Source organism: Papio anubis, chromosome X (genome assembly GCF_008728515.1).
Source record: "Papio anubis isolate 15944 chromosome X, Panubis1.0, whole genome shotgun sequence".
NCBI lineage: Eukaryota > Metazoa > Chordata > Mammalia > Primates > Cercopithecidae > Papio > Papio anubis.
Genome location: NC_044996.1, coordinates 70,940,670 through 70,955,360, shown reverse-complemented (window position 1 = coordinate 70,955,360; position 14,691 = coordinate 70,940,670). Strand labels below are relative to the sequence as shown.

Genomic DNA, 14,691 nt, shown 5'->3' with positions numbered 1-14,691 from the left:
ATTTATTGATTGTTTCTTCATGAGTAGATATAAGTTATGCATCTTCTGTGATGTTATAGCACATTAAAGTTTTATGTTAATGTTAATATTTAAAGCCCTTTGTCAATTTTTCCCTTTTCCCTACCCTTGGCCCATATCTATCCAACCTTCTTTTGCATAAATCTCTTATAAATTCCTTATTTGCCTTTTCTTGTTGCACTTGTACATATACACATGCCAAGTTTGAACTTGATCTCTATCTACTTTTTGTCTTGCCTCTCCAGTTTGGTTCAAAGACAGACACCATGCCGTTGAATTGTTTTGTTTCTTCCATGGTACCAAGCCCAGATCTTCAGTAGATGAATAAATCCATCACATGATTATGATTAATATGTACATTTGTAATTTTATATGTATTTACTCTTGAGACAGGGTCTGTTGCCTAGGCTGGAGTGCAGTGGTGCTATCACTACTCACTGCAGCCTCAACCTCCTGGGCTCATGCAATCCTCCCATCCCAGCTCAGATTCCCCGTAGCTGAGACTATAGGCATGCACCACCATTCTTAGCTAATTTTGTGAAAATTTTTTGTAGACATGGGGTCTCCTCATGTTGCCCAGGCCGATCTCGAACTCCTGGGTTCAAGCCATCCTCCCGTCTCAGCCTTCCAAAGTGCTGGGATTACAGAAGTGCGCCACCATGCCAAGCCATTCTCAATTTTAAATAGAGCATTTTAAATGCTTATACTAGAGATATTGCCAATATCCTTACATACAGATGTAGATGCCTCTTTTTACAAATACCCTGAAAAAAGCTTAAGTTTAAAAAATAAGCAAATCAGATGAAATCAACAATATTGAAGATGCCTTCGATGTATCTTTTTATTTGATAGTAATTGACCAAACTCCTCATACATGCTATATATTTAGACACATGTTTTGTTCTGTTGCAGTTCTTTGATCGTTTGCTGGCTGGGATAGAAGATATATCAGGACACTGGGGACAATATTACTGGAAAGACAAGTGAGGACTTGCCAAAAGTATACCTGTGTATATGTATAGAAAAAAAGCAACAAATGTGTCTGTTTATTTTTCATGTTTCTGTTGGCAATAGTTGAGCTTTATTTGTCCATATGACATGAAACAGATGACAGCTAAAAACAAAGGCAGAAATCTTTCTTTTTCTTTCCTTCACCAGGAGAGAGATGATTGATATAAAATCCAGACTCTAAAACTAAAATAGTGTGCCATAAAATTTCTGGCCATCCCTTTCTCTTGAGAATATTATGCACAAATACAGTGAAAGGGAGTTTACATCAAATCATATTACTATCCTATGTAAACCTTCTAATATTTTGCCGCTTAAAAATATCCAAACTTTTACCTTGTTTACAAAGCACTGCACCAACTGGCTACTACGCTTTCTTGCCTCATCTCATATGATTCTCCCTGTCATTTACTACACTTCAGCCATATTGTCATTTTGTCTGTTTCTTCAACACATTGATTACAACCCATTTCCACCTTAAAGCCTTTGCATAATATTATTGTTGCCTGGGATGTTCTACGTGATCCTTTAATGCCCAGAATATTCTTGTCATTCAAGTTTTAGTTTAATTTTGTCTCCTCAGAGAGTTTTCCCCTCACTACTCAATCATTCTCTATATTAGTGGACTGTAATTCTCTGAAGAACACGTAACTCTGATATTTTAATGCTTATCTTGTTTATTAATTTTTTTATTTTTAATTAAAAATAATCATTATAAAAATATATTATTTTTACTGTGTGTTTCTCTCCTACTAAAATACAAACTGCATGATGTTAGAGATCTTGTTTATCCTGTTAAATTACAGAGCAGGTACCTAATAAATATATTTGAATGAATAAATGAGTGACAGTGAATTATAAAAAAGACATTTTTGTGTGCTGATACTAAAGTCAGTCCTGTATTTAAATTCAAATGTTTAATTTTTATTAAATTATAATTTATTTCTAAGTGCCCTGATACCAATATATATGAAAATCTGTTGCTTCTGCCTACATTCCTGACAGGAACTGCGTAAAATACAAGATCTGGTTTTAGCAGCAAACATTTGGAACAAGTGCTAGACTTGATAATTTGTAGGCATCCTTTTATGTCATCTTCTAGGGGAGGTGTCTTATAAGGTGAATTATAAGGTCAGAAAACCGAGAGAAATTAAGATAATTGTCTTTCCCAAAGCAATTTTATTGTAAACTCTGATAAATGAAGAATAGATTCCTCTACCCTAATTATAAATGCAAACAATCTAACAAAATAGACCTTTTCCAAGTGTTTGATTTTGATGCATATTTCTCATTACAAGGAAAGTATACACATCAAGAATGGGAGTATTTATAAGCATTATTTTGTCTTTCTTAAGTCAAACAGCAAAACAATTTTTAAAAATTTTATCACAGAGATTTTGGGCTAATGACTTAACTTTCCGTTTGAGCATGTTCCATGGGGTTTTACATGGTAAGACTTTTATCTGTGGTATAGCCACACAATCCTTGAAAACTTCATTATTGTACAAATTTAGGTTATTTCCTTTCCTTCCGCTTCCCCTTGCTCTCATTTTTCTACATAAATATGCTCCTTCCTTAAAGTATAAGCTCTATTAAGCCCCATAAATTTCTAGATTCAGTGCTTTTTTCCCCACAGGTACAAATTGCTATTGTAATGTTCTACACTAGTTTTTCATTTTTGTTAGTGTGTGTGTGTGTGTGTGTGTGTCTCTTTTTTTTTCTGAGCCTAATGCTGTCATCTATCTTCCTAGCATATTTCAGGTTGACAGCTTGAGTTCAGAGTCTAAAAGTCATCAGATCTTTAGAGCATCAGAATATCCCTTTTAATATGTAAAAATTTACAAAAGAAGTAAACCTCAATAAAGTCTTTATATTACAGAGCATTCTTTTTTTAAAAAAAAGAAAATATAAGTTATGGGTCATAAATGTATATTTAGTTGAACATTTTCACTCAAGTGTTATGAAGCTGTGCATTAACATGATTTCTCTTTAATTTTTTGAGTTTATTGTGTAGTTTTAATTTGGGTTCCTTAAGGAAACTTTTAACAAAGGTATGCCATTTCCCCCCTATTCTTTGAAAGTAATTGTATGAAGTGCCCTCTTCTTTCATAGCTTTTTCTGAAATGTAGACCCTGCTTGGTCAATATTTCTGTCTTTGGTGCAAAGGTTTCTTCTCCATGGTGTGTTTTCTCTTCATCTGATTGGCTCTAGTGGGATAAACATAAATATTTAATTACTTTTTAAGCACATATTTGAAATTAAATTGGAATTTACTATGTGTATTTTCTCTCGCTACCACAGATTAAATTTCAACAAAGTAAATTAGGAATATGCAGTCTCTGAACCAGGTCTGGGACCATCTGACTAAAATGTAAAAGTTCTAAAGATTGCAGTCAATTGGTGGAATTTGTATTTTATTTGCTTCTTGAACAGATTGGAGTATTTCAACAGCAGATACCTGCAGAGTTTGCTCGGAGAATACGACCATCCCACATCAAACATCAAAGAAGCACTGTACTTGTTTGTGAAAAGCTTGAGAGAAAACGTGCCATTGAGTTGGCAGAAGCAGGCCAAGGTCAGTTAATATACACAGCATCTAGTACATCTTTCCTGTAAGTGTGTGTGTGTGTGTGTGTGCGCGCATGTATGTGCTGTTTCAATCTGTGTAAAGAAGTATCACAGAAAAATTGCAGAATAAAGTCCATTCCCTTTAAAAGGTAGTTTTCTTTCCCTTGCATTACCTCTTAGAAAAACATAAAAGAACTAAAATAAAATTGAAGTTATTTGTGTGAGTACCTCAGGCTGCATTGTTTAATATGGAATAGTGAACAGAGCTTAATGAAATAAATTTTGTCTATGAACCTATTCACTTCTAAAAGTTTTTAAAATATTATCTCCCAGAAAGTACATGTTGGTATTTTTATTTTATTTAAAGACGCATGTTAAGTGCAATAATTTATCATTGGCTATTTATTGTTTATCAAGAACTGAATTTAGTGTTAAAAGGTATTTAGTTGGTTTTTGCTGGAGAGAATCAATAGAGAAAAAATATAAGTTGGGGGTTTGCTGGCTGTAAGTCTGTAAACAATTGTTAAAAGAGAGTAGTAGAGAGATCTTGAAAAGGGAAAACATAAAAAGGGAAAACTAATAGAGGAAGAAAAGAATATTGTTATAAATAATTTTTTACTATGTATCGTGTTTGAGTAGGAATTTTGTGTTTATCTGCATCATGAGGTTTTTTTTGGGGGTGAGGATCCTTCTGATTAAATTTTACAGAATTTTAAATAAATTCTTCAAGCTTTGCTTATTTTAACTGGTATGAAGTAACTGTAGTTGCATATTTCTCCCAGGACAAAAGAATTAACTATAGTAACTGGTCATTGAATACATCTTTCTCAATCATTCAGTCCTTGATTTGAGAGGCATTTCATTGATAGATTGCTCATTTCTCTGTACAACATCCAGGAATCGAGGCCTAAAAGTTTAACTCTACTTTAATAGTTCGTAATTGGCTAGAACATTATAGTCATTAAAATGATGCAGACGTGCAGTATATATAGATATGAAACTGTATCTGTGGTACACTGTTGGGTGGGATAAGGAGCTTGAATAATAGAACGTATAGCTTGATCATTTTTGTAGAAAATATAATTTCTATACCTGTATCGACATCTGTGCATAGAAAATTCTGGCAATGCATACACCAAGAGTTAATTGCAGTTTTATCTAGGTGATAAGATTATTTGACTTTTGTATTATTCTCCATAGTTTTCTATATTTTTAGTAGCATGTATATGTTAATTTCATAGCCAGAAAAAAATATGAAGGCATTCAGAACATGAAACCAAAGAATTAAAATTAAAACAGATTGTAAGTTTAAAATGAGCAAATGAACAAAATATATCCCAAATACAAGATTGGGAATCTTTTGAAAGTTACAATTGATTGAATGTAAGAGATGTCTTTTCAAGAATCAGTTGTCAGATAAACTCTGAAATAGGATATCAAAATATATTATAAAAATTTAAAGTGATTTTTAATTATAATATAACTTTTTTTAATTTTGGGGTTTTGACTTGCCTTTTAAAAGTGAACTGCACCTGAATTACTGAAGTGTTCTGCTATTAATTGTCTCAACTGGATCTCCTGCATTGGGGTAGGGGTGGAGCTAGCTATAGAGAAGAAAAGATAGGTGGATAATGTTTATAGGCTGTCTACTGTAAATTCTTGAATTGATTAGTCTGTGGATGTATTTAGGAAGGGTATCATCATTGATATATTTTATTTTTCCATCCAAACATATCCAATTAAAATGCAATGTAAGCTCAATATAAATTTGATGTATTTGAAAAGTATATATAGTAAACCTTATTAATTCAAGACCGTGAATGTGAATTTCCTGTTTTCTTAATTACACACATTGGCTCTCATTGTTGTCTGAAATAACAATATAATTATTATTTTCTTTTTATAATAATATAAATCTGGCATTAATATTAGAAGAAGAAATATATTAAATATTTAAGATTTGATATACCTTTATTAATAATAATATCTTTCAAAATTTGCATGAGGAATTAAGCATTAGTTGCGTGGTTATCATAAAAATATTGTTGTAAGTATATGGAAGAAAGGTCAATTCAATTAGAATTGCATGGTAGCACACTTAAGAAAAATCTCAAAAATCATTTGAAATACTGCTATGAAACAACATAAATCTGATGCCTGTTCTCAGTTTTCATAGTTAACTTGTTTGTCATTTTCCTTACACAATGAGTAAGTGATTTAAGTTGCACTTCAACAGTCATCCCTTTTATATCTTTATTAAAGCTATTTTTTGGAATATATTATCAACACTATGTATACTTTTTTGATTGTATCCAGAGTTTGCAGTGGTATGGATTATGTATTTTTAGCATTCACAAATAGAATTGTCCTCTGCAATAGTTTTGCTTAGATATCCACTGGCCTGTATATACAAGTAAAATACTGAGATAACTGAGTTTTTAAGTAGAAATTTCAAGAATGTGTATATTACCTTAAAACTCTGCGTTTCAATGAGCCTTTCCACACTCCTTACCCGATGCACTCACTGAGCTTTTCAAAGCATCTTGGGAATGGATTTCCTTATTGATACTTTAGCTTTCATGTATGTGTTTATTGAATTTGTATATTTATGTATCAAACACCTATAGAGAGTTCGATATTTTATCTGCAGCCACAGCCATGTAACAACCATCCCCAGTATGTCCAAATCAAGACTTTATGGGTAATGTTCAAGTAATGTTGACCACAAACCTTTATAAAATCAGAAGAGTGGCTTGATTTTTTTTCAGTATATGTCACTTTATTAGTCACATAAATGGAATAATTCTAGTTACTTTTCTTCTTATACTTCCAAACAAACCGTGGCTCCTACGTATATCAAAGGAATATTAGTAGGGTATAGGAAATGATGAATCAATGTTTAATTCACATTCAGACTTGCTACACATAGAAAGTGCTTTAACAATTTCCATTTAACTGCCAGTGCAGTGTCTTACATGATGCCCAAAGGTCTTGAAAAATGGTGGCATTTTCTTAAGTATACATTTTTCTATGGCAAGCTCTATTCTATTAAGCATATTACAAAATTGACTGTTTTAGATGTTAAAATATGTTTATGTTAGTAGAGAGCTGCGAAATTCCAAAATTTTAAGTATTTAGACTATGATAAAATATACTTAATAAATATAGATTGAACAATAGGTAATGTTTCTTTGATAATTCAGAAATCTGTAAATTCTTAAGCACATCAGGACCCTATGATGTTTTTTCTTCACAGTAAAAAAAAAATCTTGTCTGCAAGTAGGTGCACTCACATTTTCTAAATTAAAAAGTTTTATGTTAGAAATAGATAGATTTAAACTTATAGTTTTTAGGTGATTGCTGTTAAGACAATTTTGTGCATTTTGTAACCCTAGGTGCATTTTTGTGCATTTTGTAACTCTAGGTATTAATGAATATAATGGAAGTGACATTTAACGTAAATGTCAAAGAACACTGTTTGGTAGTGTGCTGGATAACAGAGGTACTGTGCGATGAAGAGGCTTAGAAAGGCTTAGAGAGTAGAGTTCAATAGATTTGAAAAGCATTTCGAGCTCATGAGGGAAAACCTGGAACATAATTACAGTAATAGATACTTAACAATAATAAATGACTATTATTTTAATGATTTGTACATAATTGCAATTACTTTCTCAAATTGGTATAATATCTTTGTTCCCGAAGTTTCTTATTTATAAATACTACTTCTTGCAGTACAGTGTGAAGTAATTATAATGTACAAAGTATAAAGAAATATGTCTATATTCTGCACTGTCAGACCATTTTAAAATAATTGTGTATAGTTTTGCTTTATAAACTTAAATAATATGTGAGTTAGGGGAAGGCAGGGTCCAGAGGGAGAAACAGAGAAATAAATTATCCAAGAGATGGAAAATAGGTCCTATGGCATCTTTATACTCTCTATTCCATGTGAATAATATAGTCTCTATTCCATTCCTCTTTCTGGCGACTTCAGCTGTAAATTGTCAGAGGATACAAGATGATTTCTGAAGATTATATCCAGCTTGGAATTTTATGTGTTACAAGTGGTAATTTCATTAGTTTTCTCCTCTTTTAAAGTGGAGCCTGAGACTACAGATTAATAAAAGCAATTAACCTTTATTAGACATTTATTATGGCCATGCACTATGCTAATACTTCACATGGGTTATTTGTTACACCTCATAGTGTCTCTATGAAGTCAATACTTTCATTAAAAGTCATTATTTTCATTAAAATGCTAAGAAAATTGAGGTTTAGAAAGGTTATGCAACTTTTTCAAGGTTGTACAGGTAGCAAGCAGGAAAGCCAGAATTTATACCTAGGTAACCTGAATCCACAGACATTATATTATGACTTACAAATTAGTTAAAATATTTCCATAGGCATATTGTAGGTACTAGGCAATATGGTCTTCTATATTCTACATAGGCTTATTAACCCAATTATTTATTAAAATTTATCATTTTAATTTTCAGACATAAAAAACCAGAATCTATTATAATGAATCTTTACATATCTATCACCCAGGTTAAAAATTATCAACACTCTGCAATTTTAGCTTCGTCTATTCGCCATCCACACTTACTTTTTTTCTGGAGTAATTATAAAGCAAATTCCAAACATATTATTTCACCCAAAAATACTTCGGTGTGTTAACAGAAAAAATACAACCATAATTTTATTATTACATCCCCAGATTAACTATAATTCGTTAATATCATCCAGTAAGCAGTACATGTTCAGTTTCTTCATTGCGTCTCAAAAAATATAGTTTTACATTTGCTTTGTTTGAAGCAGAACTCAATAAAGTCACATATTTGTGTTAGGTTGAGACATCTCTTCTAATCTCTAACAGGTTCACTTTACCCCTTTAACAAGCCACATATTTGTTAAAGAATGTGGATAATTTGTCCTGTAGAATTTCCCAGTCTCTAAATTTAGCTGATTGCATCCGTCTGGTGTAATTTACCATGCTCCTTTAATTTCCCAGTTTATGTTGTCAATATATTTTTAGGTTTAATTAGATTCAATTTTACTTATTTTAGCGAGAGTCCTTCATAGGTAGTGCTGTTTACTTCATATAGTGTCAAATCAGAGGAAATGTAATTTCCTAAAATTGATCAGAGGGTTCAAGAGTTGTCAGCCTCGTACACTCATAATAAAGTTCCTCCAGCAACTGTGATGATTGTTGCCCGGGTCTTTTATTTTGCTAGAGGCTGCACAATGGTCATTTTGTAATTGTTATCAATCAGTCTGAATTTATTAGCTTTAATTCTATGAAGAACTACTCATCAACTATTTGATAACCTTGAAGCAGTTTCCTTACAAAAAAAAAAAAAAAAAAAAGGCAGGATACATGCTTTATTATTCACCTTATTTATACATTTTGGAGTAATGAATTGGAGTACTGGCAACCTCCAAAGGTGACTAGTGAGTTCTAAGTACCTTTATGAATGACTAGATTTTTTTGTATTTGAAGTATTTTTATATTTGATGTCTATTTAATGTGTTGCAGTTTTCAATATATTGATGCTCAAATAGCCCTATCTTTGCTCAGTGAGTACTAGTCAAAATCGGCCTCTGTGTGTTTTTAACATTACCCTAGAAGTACTAGATAACTTGCCAACTGTCTGATATAATAAGGTGTACACAAATTATCCTATAAGTTCCTTATTCAGAATTTAAAACAGCCATTTCTCCAAGGTTTTGGTTTCATTTACTGGATAATGTCATTTACAGATCATAATCTAAACATTGTCACCACTCGTATGACATTACTTCTAAAGGTTTTTAGTAGACAGATCTAGGAAATTATACATAGATGACACACACAGAGAGGAAAAAATTCCTGAGATCATATAGCTATTTCCAATTAATGTAAAATATTTCAGGAATTATATCTAGTTGTTTGATTTTATATTTATATCTCTACGATATGATATTTTGAAGTTAAAGGCGAATAGTATTACTTTCAACAAGACAACTAAATGCAATTTAATATTTCTTTATAATGTTTTAGTCTTTATAATGTATCCATTAGATACACACAATGAAACACTGTTTTCAAGTCACTTGAGATAATGTTTTTCTGCTGGTTATGTCATTGACTTGATAAATACTTAGGATTTTTTCAGTTTGTTTTTTAAAACAAATTTATTGAAGTATAAATGACATACAATAAACTGCACATAAAGTGTGCAATTTAATAAGATTTGACATATAGATACATTCAAGTAACTACAGCACAGTTAAGATAATGAACCCATCCTCCACTCCCTGAAATTTCATTGATCCCCTTTCTAATCCTTTCCTTTTGCTCCTCTCCACTCACCCTATCTATCCATGGCAACAAATGCTTTGACTTCTGTCACTGTACATTAATTTACTTATCATAGAATTCTATGTAAATGAAATCACATTGTATATATCCTTTTATTGCCTGGCTTCTTTCACTCAGAATAATTGTTTTGAGATTCATTCACATTGTAGAATATATGGATAGTTCATTTTTATGGTTACAATATTTTATTATATGTATATACTACAATTCACTTATTCGTTCACATATTTGTGGACAGTTGAGTTGTTTCCAGTTGTTAGCTATTACAGATAAAACTGGTATAACATTAGAGTACAAGTATTTGTATGGATACAAGCTTTTATTTCTCTTTGAAAAATATCTCAGAGTGGAATTATATGGTAGGTATATGTTTAAGTTATTAAGAAACTGCTGAACTGTTTCTCAAAGTGGTTGTACCATATAACATTCCCACCAACTGTGTATTAAGCTCCCAGATATTCTGTATCCTTGTCAGTACTTGGTATGGTCAGTTCTTCAAAATTCTAACTCTTTTAATAGATGTTGAGTGATATCTCACTGTTGATTGAATTTGCATTTTCCTAATGACTAAAGAAGTTGAGTATCTTTCGTTTTTTCAACTTTTTTCTTTTTCTGCTTATACTTTAGGTTCTGGAGGTACATGTGTAAGTTTGTTAGGCAAGTAAACTGCATGTTGCTAAGGCTTGATGTAGTGAGCAAAGTACCCTATAGCTAGCCTTCGAACCGAAGTCCCCTTTCCTACCTCTGCTTTCAAGCAGTCCCCAGTGTCTAGTTTTCCCATTTTCGTGTCCACATGTATTCAGTGTTTAGCTCCCACTTATAATTGACAACATGCAGGGTTTTTCTTTTACTACATTACTTTGCTTAAGATAATGGCTTCCAGCTCAATCTGTCTTCCCTCAAAGGACAAAATTTTGTTTCTGTTATGGCTGCATAGTATGCCATGATGTACGTATATTTACCACATCTTCTTTATCCAATCCACTGTTGATAGACACTTTGGCCAATTCCATGTCTTTCATATTGTGAATAGTGCTGCTATAAACATATGAATGCTTGCATCTTTTTGGTAGAATGATGTATTTTCCTATGGGTATGTACCCAGTAATGGAATTCCTAGGTTGAGTACTAGCTCTGTTTTAAGTTCTTTGAGAAATCTCCACACTGCTTTCCACAGTGACTGAATTAATTTACATTCACACAAGGAGTGCATAAGCACTTCCTTTTCTCCACAGCCTTGAAAGCGTCAGTTATTTTTTAACTTTTTAGTAATAGCCATTCTGACTGGTGGATGGTAGTATTTCATTGTGGTTTTAATTTGCATTTATCTAGAGATTAGCAATGATAAGCATTTTTTATGTATTGGTTGGCTCCTTGTGCATCACCTTTTGAGAAGTGCTGTTCGTGTCTTCCGCTCATTTTTTTAATGGTGTGATTTGATTTTTGCTTTTTGAATTCTTTAAGTTTCATGTAGATTCTATCAGATCTTTGTCAGGTGTGTAGTTTGTGAACATTTTCTCCCATCCTCTACATTGTCTGCTTACTCAGTTAATAGTTTCTTTTGCTGTGCGAAGCTCTTTAGTTTAATTAGGTCCTATTTTAATTTTTGTTTTTGTAGCAATAGTTTTCGGGGACTTCGTCCTAATTTCTGTGCTAATGGCCAATGTCCAGAGAATGGTATTTTTTACTTTTTCTTCTGGGGTTTTTAATATTTAGGACTTAAATTTAAATCCTTAGTTCATCTTGAGTTGATTTTTGTATATAGTGAAAGGAAGAGATCCAGCTTCAATCTGCTGCATATGGCTAGCTAGATATACTTGCACCATTTATTGAATAGAAAATCCATTCTCCATTGTTTTTTATTGTCACCTTTGTTGAAGATCATGTGGCTGTAGGTATGTGGCTTCATTTCTGGGTTCTCTGTTGTGTTCCACTGGTCTATGTGTCTGTTTTTGTACTAGTATTATGCTGTTTGGATTGCTATAGACTTGTAGTATGGTTTGAAGTCTGGTAGTGTGATTCCTCCGGATTTGTTCTTAATACTTAGGTTTGCTTTGGTGATTCATGCTCTTTTTAGGTTCCTATGAATTTTAGAATTTTTTTTTCTAATTCTGTTAAAAATGACCTTGGTAGTTTGATGGGAAAAGCATTAAATCTGTAAATTGTTTTGCACAGTGTGGCCATTTTACCAATATTGATTTTTCCTCTCCATGAGCATGGAATGTCTTTCCATTTGTTTGTGTTGTGTTTGATTTCTTTCACCACTGTTTTGTAATTATTGTTATAGAGATATTTCACCCTCTTGGTAAGCTACATTCCTAGGTATTTTATTCCTTTTGTGACTTTCATAAATATGATTTCATTGTTGATTTGCCTGTTAGCATGCGAGCTATTGGTAGAAACTGCTGATTTGTGTACATTAATTATCAGAGCTAGAAGCCTTCTGGGTGCAGTCTGTGAAGTTTTTAGGTATACAATTATATTCTCTGTGAAGACAGATAGTTTGACTTCCTTTTTTCCTGTTAGGATGCTTTTTATTTCTTTATGTTGCTTGATTGCTCTGACTGAGATTTCTAGTACTATGTCGAATATTGGTGGTGAAAGTGGGTGTCCTTGTATTGTTCCATTTCTCAAGGGGAGTGCTTTCAGCTTTGACTATTTAGTATGATGTTGGTCATAGGTTTGTAATAGATATCTCTTATTATTTTAAAGTATGTTTCTTCATAGCCTGATTTGTTGAGGGTTTTGAAACATTAAAGGATGTTGAATTTCATCAAAAGCCTTTTTTGTTTCTTTTGAGATGATCATGAGCTCTTGCTCTTAATTCTGTTTTGTGATGAATAAAATTTATTGATTTGCATATATTCAAACAAACTTGAATCCCAATAATTAAACCTACTTGATTGTGGTGAATTAATTTTTTGATGTGCTACTGGAATCAGTTTTCTAGTATTTTGTTGAGGGTATTTGCATGTATGTTAAACAGGGATATTAGCCTTAGGTTTTCCGTTTTGGTTGTGCCTTTGCTAGTTTTCTTTTTAAAATCAAAATGATACTGACTTTACAAAATGTGTTAAGGAGGAGTCCCTCCTACTTGATTTTTTTTTTCCTTCTTTTTTATTTATTTATTATTATTATTATACTTTAAGTTCTAGAGTACATGTGCATAACGTGCAGGTTTGTTACATATGTATACTTGTGCCATGTTGCTGTGCTGCACCCATCAACTCGTCAGCACCCATCAACTCGTCATTTACATCAGGTATAACTCCCAATGCAATTCCTCCCCCCTCCCCCCTCCCCATGATAGGCCCCGGTGTGTGATGTTCCCCTTCCCGAGTCCAAGTGATCTCATTGTTCAGTTCCCACCTATGAGTGAGAACATGCAGTGTTTGGTTTTCTGTTCTTGTGATAGTTTGCTAAGAATGATGGTTTCCAGCTGCATCCATGTCCCTACAAAGGACACAAACTCATCCTTTTTTATGTCTGCATAGTATTCCATGGTGTATATGTGCCACATTTTCTTAATCCAGTCTGTCACTGATGGACATTTGGGTTGATTCCAAGTCTTTGCTATTGTGAATAGTGCCGCAATGAACATACGTGTGCATGTGTCTTTATAGCAGTATGATTTATATTCCTTTGGGTATGTATCCAGTAATGGGATGGCTGGGTCATATGGTATTAGTCCCAGCTACTCAGGAGGCTGAGGTGGAAGGATCCCTTGAATCTGGGAGTTGGAGGTTATAGTGAGCTATGATTGCAGCATGTACCCCAGGCTGGGAACAGAGCAAGATCCCTGTCTCTGGCCAAAAAAAAAAAAAAAAAAAAAAAAGACAACCAAATGCGATACCTGACCCTAAACTAGATCTGATTTTACACTGACATGGAATTAATTGGAATACAGACAGTAGATACGATAAAGGCACTTGGTAACTGTCCTGTGGTTATATAGAGAATATCCTTGTTTCTAGAAAGATATACTGGGCCGGGCGCGGTGGCACAAGCCTGTAATCCCAGCACTTTGGGAGGCCGAGATGGGCGGATCACGAGGGCAGGAGATCGAGACCATCCTGGCTAACACGGTGAAACCCCGTCTCTACTAAAAAATACAAAAAATTAGCCGGGCGAGGTGGCGGGCGCCTGTAGTCCCAGCTACTCCGGAGGCTGAGGCAGGAGAATGGCGTGAACCCGGGAGGCAGAGCTTGCAGTGAGCTGAGATCCGGCCACTGCACTCCAGCCCAGGCGACAGAGCCAGACTCCGTCTCAAAAAAAAAAAAAAGGAAAGATATACTGAAGCAGTTAGAGGTATTTAAGGGTAAAAGGCCTTACCCTTAAATTAGGAAAAAGTTTCATTCATTTATTCATATAATAATTAAGTGTATGTATGTGTTTATTTTAAAGAGGGGAAGGAGAGAACAGAGGGAAGAAATGAAACAAATGGGGTAAAATGTTAGTAATTGGTAAAAACTGAGTAAAGGATACATGGTGGGTTTTCTTTTCAACTTTCTATAAATTTGAAATTATTTCTGTGTAAACTTTTATAAAATTATATATTGTATATGTATTATATAGAATTGTAAAATTATATATAGTCTAACACTTGTAAAAACATGATTCATTTTTTAAGAAAAATGTATATATTCTTTGGGAGAAGTTACCTATTAGTCATTTCCATGTTAGTAATATGAATTTTAAGAAAAGTAATTTATTCATTTGCTATTGTCTTAGCTGAG

General features: G+C 33.1%; 1 long non-coding RNA gene across 2 annotated transcripts in view; it reads left to right on the top strand.

Moving 5' to 3' along the window:
- The window catches only part of LOC103880790, a 133,729-nt gene that overhangs the window by 24,385 nt on the left and 94,653 nt on the right, over positions 1 to 14,691 (top strand). The window contains exons 3-4 of one of the 2 annotated variants that reach the window (XR_642018.4): positions 931 to 1,001; positions 3,460 to 3,601. This is a non-coding gene — a long non-coding RNA (uncharacterized LOC103880790). Of the gene's footprint in view, positions 1 to 930; positions 1,002 to 3,459; positions 11,058 to 14,691 lie in introns of those variants that run through there. The other variant, XR_004180574.1, reaches the window with a different exon arrangement.